At 41.3% G+C, this 14,180-nt stretch overlaps 1 long non-coding RNA gene across 1 annotated transcript; it reads left to right on the top strand.

Moving 5' to 3' along the window:
• The first annotated feature begins 7,978 nt into the window (after window positions 1-7,978).
• LOC128081246 (uncharacterized) lies at window positions 7,979-12,095 on the top strand. Its single transcript, XR_008207046.1, has 2 exons — window positions 7,979-8,825; window positions 9,555-12,095. It is a non-coding gene; the product is annotated as an uncharacterized LOC128081246 (long non-coding RNA).
• Window positions 12,096-14,180: the final 2,085 nt, after the last annotated feature.

Raw genomic sequence — 14,180 nt, forward strand, 5'->3', positions numbered from 1 at the left:
CGCGACGGCGCCCAATCCCCGCGCGGCGCAGCGGTGACGCCGAGGTCGCGGAGCCCTTGGAGTCGCGCGGAGGGCGTCAGGCGCCGCCCCGCGTCCCGCTCGGTGCGCATGCGCGTGGCACGGCCGCGTCCCGAACCTCGCCCAGCGGGCGCCGCCGGCACCACGTGGCACCGCGGGGCGCCCCGGGCGTTGCGCTTCCAGCAGCTTCGAAGTGACTTCTCCCGTATCGCCAACCGCAGCGGGCGGGGCGGCAGCTGCTGCGTTTCTTGAGCCGTTTCCCCCGGCGATCGGCGGCGTGGCTCAAGAGTACAACGCGGTGCCGTTCGTTAACCGAGATCTGACTTCTGGCTGCATCTTAAAGCATTTCAGATCGTGCCGCTGCAGCTCGCTACGGCGCGTTTCACAGGCGCTGCCGTTTCTGCCCGGCCGGAATTCAGCAGCTGAAGGCGGCTCCGCCCCGCGCTCAGTGCCGCCGCCAGAGGGCGCAGCGGAGCCGCGCGGCAGCGCTGTTAGGTAACGGCGCGCGGCCGCCCCGTTTTGTAAGCGCGCGCCGCCCGCGAGCGCTTTCATAACGCCGGTACAGAAAGGTCTCTTCAGTGCTTTATGAACCAGCTCCTCATGCCTTGCAAGTCATCTGTACATCTCTGTCTGGATGAGTTGTACAAATTCTTATAAGTCCCAATCTTTGCAGAAAGGAAGCACAGCAGCATCTCAGTGTGGGTTGGAATCAATTCCAGTTCCAATTCTGAGTTCTGCTCAAGTCGTTTTGATCATTCTGGATTTCTGATTGGGATTAAACGGAGACAGGAATGGGGAAATGTTACCATTCCACTATGTGTAACACTCTGCAAACGTTGTTGGAAATGAGGACACATTTGCCAGGTGAGAACTGAGCTCTTCTTTCGCCACAAATTAGCATTCAGGTGATTCAGTGGAAAGCAGCCACCTTTTTTTCTCTTCAGAGAAACCATGGGGTGATGGTTTCTTTTTTCACCTGACATTCCATAGTATTCCAGTGACATTTGTTCTTCCTCCACCGGCACTGACTCAATATCTGTTAGTATCATGCAATTCAGTTCAACCCAAAATAAAACACAGACCACTGTAAGACAACCAGGTGTCTGCATTTGTTTCCATATTTTTGCAATTAACCTGGAGTCTTCTTTTACCCTGTAGGATATTCTGTCTGCTCTTTTTCTCTCATGTGAAGAAAAATCGGACGATAGAAATAGCCAACAAATCTCTTTCCTCTCACTCCCCACGTTCTGGTAAAGATGGTGCCACGCTGCCTATGAAATGCAAATCAGAATTGTTACAGGTTATCATTTTACACATTTTCATTATGCTGAGATTAATCACCACCTAAGAAGAGATGGAACAGCAGTAAGCATGCTAGCTGTCAGGGAAAACAAACAGGAATATATGTTATTATTCAGAAGAAAGGTTGATCTGATTTGTACATTCTGTGTGGAAAATCCACAAGAGGGGGCTCCATTTCTGTAAGGTTCTCCACAGGAAGACTTCATCAGAGGAAAGGACTCACCTCCTCACAAGCAAACTCACCTCCATGGGGCTGCATCCCTAAGCACTGCCCTGAGGAAGGGGGCAGATCTCTGATTCTCATCCCAAGCCCTCTCAGAAGGCTCCCCAGCCTCAAATCCAAAGAATGGTTTTCTGCAGAAATAAACTGTTCCCCTGCTTCCATATTAAAATGGATGTAACAGAAATTCCTTGCTGGTAACAAAACAGAAAGATACATTCAGTGCTTTTCCAGTACTTCAAAACTATGAGTGAAAACATAACAGCAATAAAACATCCCCAGATAATAATAAGAGAGATTCCTTTTATATCCTCTAGATAAAGCCTGGTTCATTAGGCAGAAAGTTAAACCTACAAAGAAGAGCTAACTTTCTGCAGGAGCCGTTTGCTGATATTGCTGGTTATAGCAGCATAACTGATAGCCAAAAATTGGAGGAGACAGACACATACAGCCACAAACACTCCCTCTGACAACAGAATGATCTTAGGCTAGTTTAAATCATTTTGGAAAGTACAGCCCAAGTACCCTGCAGCTGTTCAGCAGGGTTTTACACCACAGAAACCTGCTGCCCCTTCAACACTGGTGTTCCATGCTGCCAGAGAAAGGTGAAAGGAAGGCAATGGGCAGTCTGATTTCTGACACAGGAAACATGAAAGAGCAGTAAACACATGTGTTTACACATCCAAATCTCCATTGTATCATCAGTACTGTAGAGAGAGAAGAAGGAGAAGAAACAAGTTTTCAGATAGCATGTATGTAGATAACAATCTTCCACCATCTTTGTGCATATTCACCTTCAGTATTTTCCTTGACCACACTGACAAGCAGAGATGTGAGACAGGCTGCAGGAATCCTGTCAGACTCCCAAGATTCAGAAGCTCTTGTTGCCTGGCCAGAAAGTTTCCAAAGCACCTTTTTATGCCATGAATTTCAATCACATGTAAACCTATTCAATGGAAAGAAAGGACAGAAAAGTGCATTGCTCACTCAGCAGCATCAAACCCAGACGCATGCAGTGTCATTTTCTGTGCTCTGTATATGGAGACATGTATACGTATTTTTGCAGAAATGAAATGCACTGAAGCACAAACCACAACACACAAGTGTGTCTCACACAGCTTTTCTTGTCTTTTGGGGAAATAAAAGATGACACAACAGGAAGAGTGTCTATAACATAAAAAAGGGAGAAAGAAACTTTGCTTTTGTGACTGAAACCAACAAGGAACTCTGTTCCACAGATTCATATGCAGATCCAGAAATTGTTTTCCAATAGGGATTGTATTACAAGGGTTATTTCTGGTGTTTCTTAACATGTATTATTTGTCTGTAACATCAAGCTTTGTATGACTTATGTAGTAAAATTGTGGCCCTGTTCTGAAGTGTGGTGATACAGGCAGGGTCAGAAAGAGGGATGCAGTTTCTTAACAATACCATTGTACGTTTATTTCCTGTTTCGAAAAGGCCTTCATTTCCTTCTCAGACACATTTAGTCTGGTTCCAAAAATCATTTCTAGGCTCTAAAATAGCATATGATCGTGTGAAAGCCATCTGAGATTTATTTGTGGGAAGGAGGGAGTTTGGATCTGGACTGCCTCCATACTGATGTTTCCATTTACTCAAGAAAACAGTCAAATTACTAACACAGCAACATTATTTACTAGATTACATAAATTACTTCAACACGTTTTGCAGAGAGTCATTTAATCCCTCTGTATGGCTGACATCAAAGGAGCAGAACAGCAGCACATCCTCTCCCAAGGCAGCAGACCTCTGTCCGTTGTCCATCGCTTACAATGATTGTCAGCATTCTGAAGAGGTGCCTGGCCTGCAGAACAGCCAAGCTCAGCAGTAAGTCACACTGCTTCCCGTGCTCACTTTGTGCACACTGACAAACACTTCTGCTCTGCTCACCTCCTACACAAACACAACTCACAGCACTGCTGCCTGTGCCAGTAAGTTTATGTCAGGAAACCTAGAAAGGCAAAAAATGATATTTCACTAACACCAAATTTTTATCCAAAAAAATTTAGGTGCTGGGAACATAGTATGAGAAATATGTGACACATACCTATGAATCAACAGCTTCTCTGACTTGCTTAGATCAAAGAATTTGTTTCTGGCTATAGAAACAGTTGCATCCTGTCCATATCGTCAGTGGGAGCAGCAGCTGCCACCAGGTGTTTGACTGAAGAGCAGATACACAGCAGTGCACAGTTTTTGTGGATGTACCACAGCTCTCCTGTTGTCTAGGAAACAGTCTCTTGGAATCTGTGTAATATGACAATTACCAGCTAGACAATGTTTCTTCTTGCAAGCATCACAAATGTGCATGTGATCAAGTAGGCAGATGATAATCACGTTATCACCCACAACTCATGAGCAAGCACAATAACAGCACAATTAAAGATAGAACGTTTTAAAGTACTTTAAAACTTCAGATTGTTTGGAAATAATCGTGCTTCTTCCCTATATCTCATCCTTGTTTAATCCTAAAGACCACAACATCTCTCATAAAAGCACACCAGGCTATTAAATGTGTGATGAATGCAAACGTCCAATGTAAAACCTCAAAGAACCAGTAGTGATCATGACATATTACATGTTAAATCACAAATATGGAGCTATACCTGTACTCACGGTCTTCAGACCATGCTCTTTTATCCAAAGTGCATATAAAACTCTGGCTCAGACATCTTGTACCCAATCAGGTTTAAAGAAACCACAACCTGAAATAAAAGCTGAGAATTCTTCGTAGGCTTTCAGTTATACTGAAATGAAGCTGTCCAGGAAGCTGACTGCAACTTCATGCTTCAGCAAAGGCAACAATTAAAGGAATAAATAAGAAACGTAAATGAAACAAGAAGTTAAATCCAAAGCACAAAGCAGCAAACTTACTTTTGTGTGAATGAGACAACTTCAATGAGTGCCATTCACCTTCCAGGAATGTTCTCTGTTATCTGCAGTGAGTCCAAGACATAATAACCACAGAGTGAAAAATATAAAGGAGTTGCATAAATATTTGTACAAAGCAGGCACAGCAATGACTAGTATTCTCACAGAGCAATCATTTAATTTTTTTTCAAGTCTAGTTCTTGCATTGCATTCATTTATATATTTTCTTACTAGCTGCCTCAATTTATTATTTTGCTCTAAACTGAAGATTCTATTAAGAAATCTTTTACATTGCTGCACAAGTAGTTAATATCCACTTCAGCTCTACAGCACTAAGTCAGTAGGAAAGACATTGTTGTCAGCAAGATGATGACAGATAAGGCAAAACTGGAGTTCTTGGCTGATGTCAGTGTGTGGTTTTAATGCTCAGAAAGAATTGCTCTATTATATATTTGGTGGCTAATTCAGGGGATGCAGTACTCTGCAATACATTAAATACTGTAAATCAATAATTACTAGGAACTGAAGTCTATAAACAGGTAAAATGAAGGAAGTAGGAGCTACAGCTGCTTTTCTTTTTAATCAAGATATGAATACCATGTGCCTTCTAAATAAGGGACTCCCAAATGTGCGATGGTATGGGTGCCATAGGAACAGAAAAAACAAATACTGCCTGAACAGCTGAATGCTTCCCTGTGCATATGGGCCCAAACAACCAGCGATGGGATCAGCAGCCGTGGTGAGGTCTGAGTAAAAAATGGTATTAATAAGAAACACAAAGCTTCAGTAAACACAGGACCTTGAGACATGCTGAGATAAAGAAGTAAAGACAAAAACAACACAACATAATTCAGTTATTTCCAAATCAGTGTTTGTTACTGGTATAAACATGTATTTCAGTGTACCACACAGATCTGACTCCCTGCTGAAATGCTCAGAATTTAAGGAGCACTTTCCAAAGGATATGGACACACATATAAGGGATCTGAACAGATTTAAACAAAAACAAGATAACAAGTGCCTGAAAGAGAGCCCCTTCTTCAGGAAAGTGAGGGCGAATATTCTTTTCAGTTCAGTAATTACTCCCATGATTATTCAAATAATCATGAGGAACACAGACATGAAAAATGTTCACAATTAGGACTCAGGCAAACCTCAGCTGCTGGATCCCTTCATTTTTCAGAGCCAGAAAGGAATTCCTACCTCACTAGCTGCAGGCCTCAATAGGGCTTTCTGGAACACTTTCACATCTCCCAGGAGGGGATGTTATCAGCGCATGAAACTGGAAGCACAGAGCAAAGACAAGCACTCCACATCTGCTTCTTTCTGTACAACATTTAGTGCTCACTCAGTGCATTACCACTGGTGGGACTGGGTGGTGGCATCCTCCCACCAGGCACTTCCCACATGCTGAGACAAGGGTTGATTTGCCCTGACCTGCAAGTCCTCGATAAGGGATCAGGATTTACATCTGCTGTGGAAAATGATGTTCTGAGCCAGGAGCCAGGAGCATCAACCAGCTCTACACAGGGCTGAAGCCTATGGAGATCGCTGCAGGCCTCTGCACATCTCAGAGATGGAAGTGACCAGGTGTCTTGTCCCATTCAGCATGGTATGACATGAAAGTCTTGGTCTTGTAGTTGCAGCAGTAGTTGTAACATTCATTCAACAAATGACAGGACTTTTGTTAGTTAATCAGAATAAGTAATATGGAGACCTCCGAGACTGCTTTGTTTTTTGTGGTAAGCAAAGAGATTTAATAAGGAGCAGTTTTTGCAAGATATTGTAGCCCTGAAGGTGCAACATATATGATTTTTTTAAAAAATTATTTACATTTTTCAAATTTGCAATGTTATGGACAGTATGGAGTGAAACAGCTGGGGGTTTTTTTGGTTTATTTTTTGGAGGATGTATGGGAACCACTGAGTCACGGCCTGAACCTCTGATTGATCACCTGAGGCGAGCCATGAGCCAGCCAGAGGAGCACAGCTGAAGGCAATTCTCCTGTGCTGCTGGAAGGGGGGGAGCCTGGCTGCACCCCTCCTAGACCTATTTAAGAGCTGGCTGCCAGTGGGGGAGGATCTCTTCTGGAGATGGCCTCTACTGGTGTTTTGTGGTGAGCCCAGCTGAAGGGTAAGCCTTCTATTTATTCTCTTTTGTTATCATTGTCCACTTTGCCCAACTCTCTTGATTATATTGTGACTATAACATCTTGATGTCCATTGATTATACAGAGGGGGGGAGGGAAAGTGAGAGGAATACAAGAAATGAACTCACAGTTCCAGTTTGCAAGCCTTTTTTGGGGGAGTTTTGATGGACTGTTTTAACACATTTTTTTATTTATTTATTTTTTTTTTTTGAGCTGAATTCAAGAACACCATCTTCCCTAGTTTGGTTTAGGGATGCAAAAGTGTGTAAGGAGTCAAACTGATGCCGAATTAGAAGTGCTTCATAAAGCATTGCTCCAATTAAATGATATGAATATTGTTGAGGCGTCATTGCATCATTGGCCTTATGAGAAAAATCAGACTAATTTCTAAACCAACATTTTCCATGTTTTTTTTCTGTTTCCCTTGAAGCTCAGCAGAGGCACCTGAATTTCAGCGAAGAATTCATTACAGTTACCTGTTTTCATTATATGTGTTCAAATCCTATCTAGAGTTGATATCTTTTCAGTTTTTCAGTGTTAGGAAATATTCCCATTACGAGCTGTAATAACTGCAAGGAAAAGAGGCAGCGTATCACCTTCCTGGTACAGATAATTATGATTAAAATCAGATAAAAGATAAAGAGATGAAAGATGAAGTTAAAGAAGGGCACACTTAGGCTTCTTGAATTACAGTAATTAAAAGGTATAATTAATATAATTGGCTAGGAAGCTATTTACAACTGACAAGTGAAATGATGAATGACCACAAACTCAAGTAAAAACTTATAATCATGTCACAGATTTTTAAATGATTTTATTCCAAAAATTAAGAAATGATGCTTGCAGGACACAAGTGAAATATGCAGTATGTATGTATATATATGAAGTATGTCAGATGTTATGAATACAGAAAGGTTGAGATTTTCTCAGAGCTCTAAGGACTCAAAGCCCATTAGGAATAAGCCTAAGATCAGAATCTAAGATGGCTTTCCCAAGACAAAAGAATGGTTCAGCAGGGATTAGCATTTCAGAATTCACAATTCCCAGTTCAGCCAACTAAGTCACATTTTCTCGCTGAATTTTCCGCCTTTCCTTTCCATGCACACACACAGGAAGGATGTGTCCTTGCACTCATCGTATAGCTTAAGAATCTGCTTTCCCAAAGTAGTTTTACAAATGACTGGAAGGTTGGACAGTTCATCTTATTCCAGTTTTTTGCACATGCTAAGGTTTGGACAGGTCGGTTACTGCCTCAAGGGCACTGTTCATACATTTTGTTTTAATGCTGTTTTTAACATGGGGCAACCTTGAGGTGTTCAGTGAATTGCTGAACACTTCAGAGACTTCGTTGTTACTGAAATTAATCCTGAAATTATAGTTTAATAACATATCTTTACAAACACAATAATTGAAATGTGTAACGTGGACAGCAGCTAAGATGTCTGTTTCCATAACAGCACACAGCACCAGAAAGGCCTGCAATGACACAGGGTACTGTTTCTATGGTAATACTGTTTCTTTGCCTCAAGGATGCAAGAAAATCCATGATGAAAAGCAGGAACTTTTTAGGTTAATGGGAATTCCTTGTTTATAGTGATCAGCATCTAGCTCCTTTCTGTCACATCTTTCTTATATCAACTTGTAACTGCCTTTAGGTTGGAGACCCTCTTTCGCTTGTTTTCTTAAGAAGATTCAGGAACATGGGAAAAGCACACAGAATTGAGAGTCCCAGTGTAGCTAGGAACTGCTGTTACTTAGAAGGGCATAACTCACTTTTTCTGAAGACTGAAACTCCTAGATAGTCTGCCTGTCTCTGCCTGTGTGTACATTCCTACCACGCTGAAATTGTTACCATGCTGCCTTCTCACACTTTTTATGTATTTGTTACACTCTACCTACCTGTCTGAAGTGGTTACAATGCACCATAAATGTACATTCTGTACCTTTGCCTTTCTTACTTTTCAGCATCAAGTTCCTCCCATCTTCAGCCTCAGCACATCTTGTCCTGCATCCCCTCACCAGGAGGCATCCCCACCCGCACTGACTGGCTGGGCACCAGGCTGAACAGAATTGAATCCATCACACGCAGCTCCTACCAGCAGTGCCACCACTCTGGGTTTCTGCACTCTCAGAGTGGATGAGGTGGATCTTCTCCCCCAGTCTGCTGGCCACTCTTTTTAATGAGCCCCGATGGCCTTCTTAGCCACAAGGGCACACTGCTGGCTCGTGCTGCTGGTATCCCAGGTATGTTAGATATTTGCATGTAAAATTTCTCCCAGTTTATTCTTCTGGTGGTCAAATTTACAGAAGTTCAGAAATATGTGAAATGTTGGGGTCAACACCTTGAAAATTCACAATAGAACTTCTGATAAAGGCTCCTATCAGAAATCAGAGCAACTGGAAAGACTATTTTCAGTAATTTCAGCTGGTATTTTGTGCCAAGCAGGTGTTTGGAAATTCAGCCAGTGCCAGATAGATGGTCATTAGACATGATCAGGGAAACTTCAATTAAATTATAATGGTTGCATTTCAATATAGTTATGGAGGGAATATTAAGCAACTAGTAACAAAATAAGCAAAACCTCCACAGTTTTGCATATACCTTATTAATGTATGTAGAAAACTACATTTAAATATAACAAGAGATTGCCCATCCCTGTTGAGAACTCAATGACTTAAACTGGAGTACCATGTGTAGAGCCTGAGGTTGGATGCTGGAGAGTTTTCTCAGCATGTATCCAGTATTTCAGGACAAGGGGACGCTCAGCATTAGTAGCTGAAGAACTGCTGATACAGTTCTGGTGTCTGCTGTTGAAAATTGGAGCCATTAATGGTGCCAACAAATTAAAAAAAATTAAGGTAATCCAATTACCGCTATTTTAAAACACTAAGGTTCCTTTGTAGCTATGGAAACAAAAATGCAGACATTAATGAGTCAGGGGAAAAAAAAAACTGGTGTTTCCTTGACAACAGGAAAAAAGCACAGCTCCATGAAACCCAACGGGGGCAATGACAGGAATACCTTTAACCACGATCCACAAGTGAAATGCGCGTCCATTGCCACGACATGCACCACTGGGAAGGGTGGAAGTACTCTGCCAGGAAGACACAGCTAAGAAAGAACGGCTTGGACAGCGGTCAGGTCAGCAGTAAGTGCCAAACCTGAGACAGACCAAGCTCTTTGCAGTGTGGATGTGACCACTGCACTCTAGAGAAAGGTAGCCCTGGGCTGAGCAGACACTGATTCACATTCGAGTGCTGAAGAACTTGGAGTTCCTTGGAGTGCACCATAAATCGTGTGTGAATGTAGTACCTCCTATCCCAACAAAAAGCATATAAAAATTACAAAGAAAGGTAAGTTTATGGCACAGGAAGGGATACAAGTAGTGTCAAACCTTATTATCACTTGTAGCCTCCCAGATTTTTGCTAGAGGAATATAGAATTGCTCAAAGACAACAAAATATAAGAGGAATTGTGACAGAGGTAAATAAAAGGTCAAGTTAATTGGCAAACCCTGATATTTTGGTAGAAACAAATCTTTAAAAAGAGGTTTTTCTCTGAACCTATCAAACTTATATTACAGAAGAATCATTTCATACTGGAAAGTACATCAATCAATCCAACATCCTAAACTGTTCTGTGTTTATAGCAATAAAGAGCTGGATACTGAGCTACAAGAACGTAGGGCTTCCTTGACAACACGCTGAGAAAAAACACAACTACATAAAAGCTTATGGAGAAAATAAGAAAAAATATAGTTGAGTTGGCTGAATGGTGTGGAACGTGGATTTAGCCATGTGAGTGGTACTGGGCTGGAATCAGTGATGTGCCTCTACAGTTCTGGTTACTGATGTTCTCCTTCATTGTTTCTGACATTGATCTGAAAGCTGATTTTAGTGATGAATGACCCTGTCAAATTCCAGTCTTGTTTTCTGCAAAGTACATTTAAGTTAATGTAGCTGTTGGTTTTTAGAACATTTCTGAATACCATCAGCAGTTCTGAAGTTATCTGTTTTCTATGACAAACAAGAAACAGATGGAGGAATTGGTATGAGTAGTCTGTGCATATGTAAAAAAAAAAACTAACCTTCCTGACTTTCTGAGTTGAAGCAACTGTTCCTCTGAAAGCTACATGGCTTTTAAGCACATCATAATTATAATTAATCATTTTTATGATGTGATATGCCTGAAAATACTATAGCTCATTATTCCAGCAATCTGAAAAACCTGGAAAGATTCTTCATACTCCTCCTGCAAGACATTTATTTTGTAGAAGACACAGCTTTAATGTCCTCCTCTTTTTACCCTTTCAGCTCTCAGCAAAAGAATGACTTGAGCACAGAGGAGTAAATGAAGCTCTCTTCATTCCCACCCTGTCTCCAGGTGCGGTAGGACCAATTCTCAACTCACTGACCTGTTGTCTCTCAGTTTTAAGTTTTGTTTTGGGGTTGTGGAATATCCTTATGAATTAATGCCTAAATCAATCATTTGCCAGAACTGCTCATGCTGAATTAATACTAAAAATATATAAACCAAGTGGAGCCCCAGATCAACCCTGTATGATGATTCGGCACTTACAACCTTAGCTGGAGCACATTACATATAATTTTATACAAAATAAGGTCTGTAACTTTTAATAGGAGACAGCTTGAGGCTACAACTAGCCTGTGTATGTATGCACTCAAGTGAGTGTCTACATGCACAACCCTGCTGTTGAGGTATGGAAAAACTATGAGCGCTTTAAAGCAGAAATTCAATAGCAAAACACTTTGGTTACATGAATAGTCAGCTACACTTTGGTCCTGATTGCCTCAGCGTTTTCTCTGCAGCCCTTGACTCTCTTCCCTATGGGACCTATTACTTATGCCTTGTGTTTTAGTTCTTTTCCCTGTACTGGCATTTCTTTGGCAAGTAGAGCCACGTTTGCTTCTAATGAAAGTGCCTCTCCCTTTTGCTGTTCAAGCACATTTTTGTCTTCTAGCTCTTTTCTCCTGGACTTCTATTTTTTTTTTTTTGGCCTGACATGTGTGAGGGATGCACTTGTGTTTAGGGTGGCAGCTTTTGCTGTCCAGCAAAAACATACAGAAGTGCCACACGACCACCAGTAGCCATTATTCATTACTGACATTAGAGTCATAATTAGCTCTCCAATTTACTGGAATGGCCTGATTGATCTTGCTTTCAATTTTTTTTGTTATGATCTAATGTTTCCAAATTTTTAATACTTGCTTTAAGAGATTCTATCAATTTATAGAGCTGTGTTCTGTGGGGAAATATATCATGTTAAGTACCTAAGTGTACTCCAAGTGCACCTGTGGTCAAATAGAAGCTATGTAGGCAATCATGTTCTGTACATTCAAAATTAAGAGTTCACACATATAAACACTGCTGTATGTGCTAACTGATAGAATTATTATATAATAACTGTTCATGTGGGTTAGTCCTGAGAAGAGGACTAGGTGCATTCAGACATTTGAGATGTCACTTTATCTGCAGCACAGTGGCTAATGATACCATGGCAGAAAAGATAAATGCCACAGTGGCATGGAAATAGAAGCACTACAGCTGACAGCAGTGTCCATGACATATGAAGTGAGCAGTGTGTACCTGTCAGAGATACTGCTTCAAGCACTGCATTTTGTTGCTACTCTTTCAAACTGCCATGAAAGTTACAATCAATGCTTTTTTTTATTTAAACAAAAGCAAGATTTAAAGGACTCATGAATAATGCACCCCGTATGTCTGACCACAAGTGTTCTCATGGAGCGTGCAGTGCACATAATTAACTTACAGTTTAGAGGAAGTCACCAGAACTGAAGCAGATAAAAACCTGTCTTTTACTTATTTACACACAAAAAATCACAGTGCTAGGAAAATTACCAATTTTACTGAATTGATTCAAGCAATTTCAGTCAGCATTCTACATCGTGCTGTACAGTTATATTTGGAGTCTGCATGGCTGTAACAGTGCTAGGAGCCATATTTCTATTCCCCCTAACCATGTGCTTTTTGAGACCACAGACATTTCTCTAGCAAAATTTACTGGAGCTGACCTCAGCCTGTAGTTTATACAAGAAGAAAAGACTCAAGCTCCTACTATGGCTAGTGTCCAGGCCCCACTTAATACCCCATCAGCCTGTACTTGTGTGGATTAGCAGTAACATCCCTCTGACAGTTTTACCAGATAGATTTAGAAACGAAGATCTTTTTTCATTCACTGTAGTGTGATTCATTGTTTAACTACCTTCTACTTGTTAAAGGTTGGAATTAGTAGCCTGAAGTGCTCGAGTTCAGTCGTGCTGCCTCTACTCACACACTGAATTCTGCTGATTTGGTATTCAGCTCTGGATCCTCTGTGACCAGGATGGGGTGACGAACTGTTGGTGACACTGTGCACTATATAGCACTGTGGGGATCCCCTCCTTGCCATCCTGCTTTGCCCAGGTGTCTGGTTGTCTTGCTCTTTAATGGTAACAAAATACCCAAATGCACCCATTTGATTTGGGATTCATTTGAATATTAAAAGAATACACATCTGAAACACTGCACTGAAGAATGTGTATGTTCTGGGTGCAAACACACAATTTCCAGTTTAGGTGCCTTCTCCCATACGTACATGAAGAAATGCATTTAACGAGTTCTAGTCCCTTACTGCCATGGAGCTGATGAGTCACAGAGGTTCCCTGAAATTTTCAAACTCCTTTCTATAACTGTTCTGTTTCTGTTTCGTTTTTGGGGGTCAACAATGCTCCTGTTAATTGCTCTCACTCATCTCACAGAAAATTTCCCCATCCTTCCCAACAATGGTTTGTTCATACCCACTTATACTCATTCCCACTGGTGCCAGCAATTGTGTTTTAGCTTAAATAGCGTTTTCCTCTACTTCCCCATGGTATTATGGAGAACAATCCCTTTGCCTCCTTGCTGTTGGCCTCCTTTTTGTTCTGTACTTACACCAAACATTCAAATTGTTTTCTGTCTGATTTGGATTTGGGTCAGCAAGCCTGATACATTGCAAGAGTACTGAACAAAAATGGGTTGCCAGAACATCCCTTTTTGTCTTGGCTGTGTTTTGTGGAACATTCAAGGCAACAATCATGGCTTAAAACACCCTGCCTTTCTTGCTGTGGGGCAGCTGCTATGTCTATTGCCCCATTCTGCTTGGTGCTACCAGGATCCAGCAGAGGCAGAAATACAGGCATGCTTTGGAGACCTTTACTGTGGGACCTTGGACACCTTTTGGAATACGGGCTCTTCTTGGTTAATCAAAATTCGGCTGCAAAAATGATAACAAAATGTTCACACTCCTTCAAACAAAAAAGCCTTCTTTAAATACTTAATTTACCTTTTTTTATTTTAAAGGTCGAGGAGAAAACCTGACTGGGTTAAATCTATTCAATTAAAAAAAAACCAAAAACACAAAAACCAACAACTCCAACTCACAAGAAGAGAAATAAAGTAACCATTTTTCATTTGTGCCTGATGGGTTTGTGCACGGATTTTTTTTTTTTTTAACTGTTTGCAAATCTTCAGTGTAATGGTTTGAAACCCAGTCGTGTCATTTCTTTACGCCCACACACAGAGCTGCAGTAGTGCAG

Source organism: Tympanuchus pallidicinctus, unplaced genomic scaffold (genome assembly GCF_026119805.1).
Source record: "Tympanuchus pallidicinctus isolate F22 unplaced genomic scaffold, pur_lepc_1.0 scaffold20, whole genome shotgun sequence".
NCBI classification, from domain to species: Eukaryota; Metazoa; Chordata; class Aves; order Galliformes; family Phasianidae; genus Tympanuchus; species Tympanuchus pallidicinctus.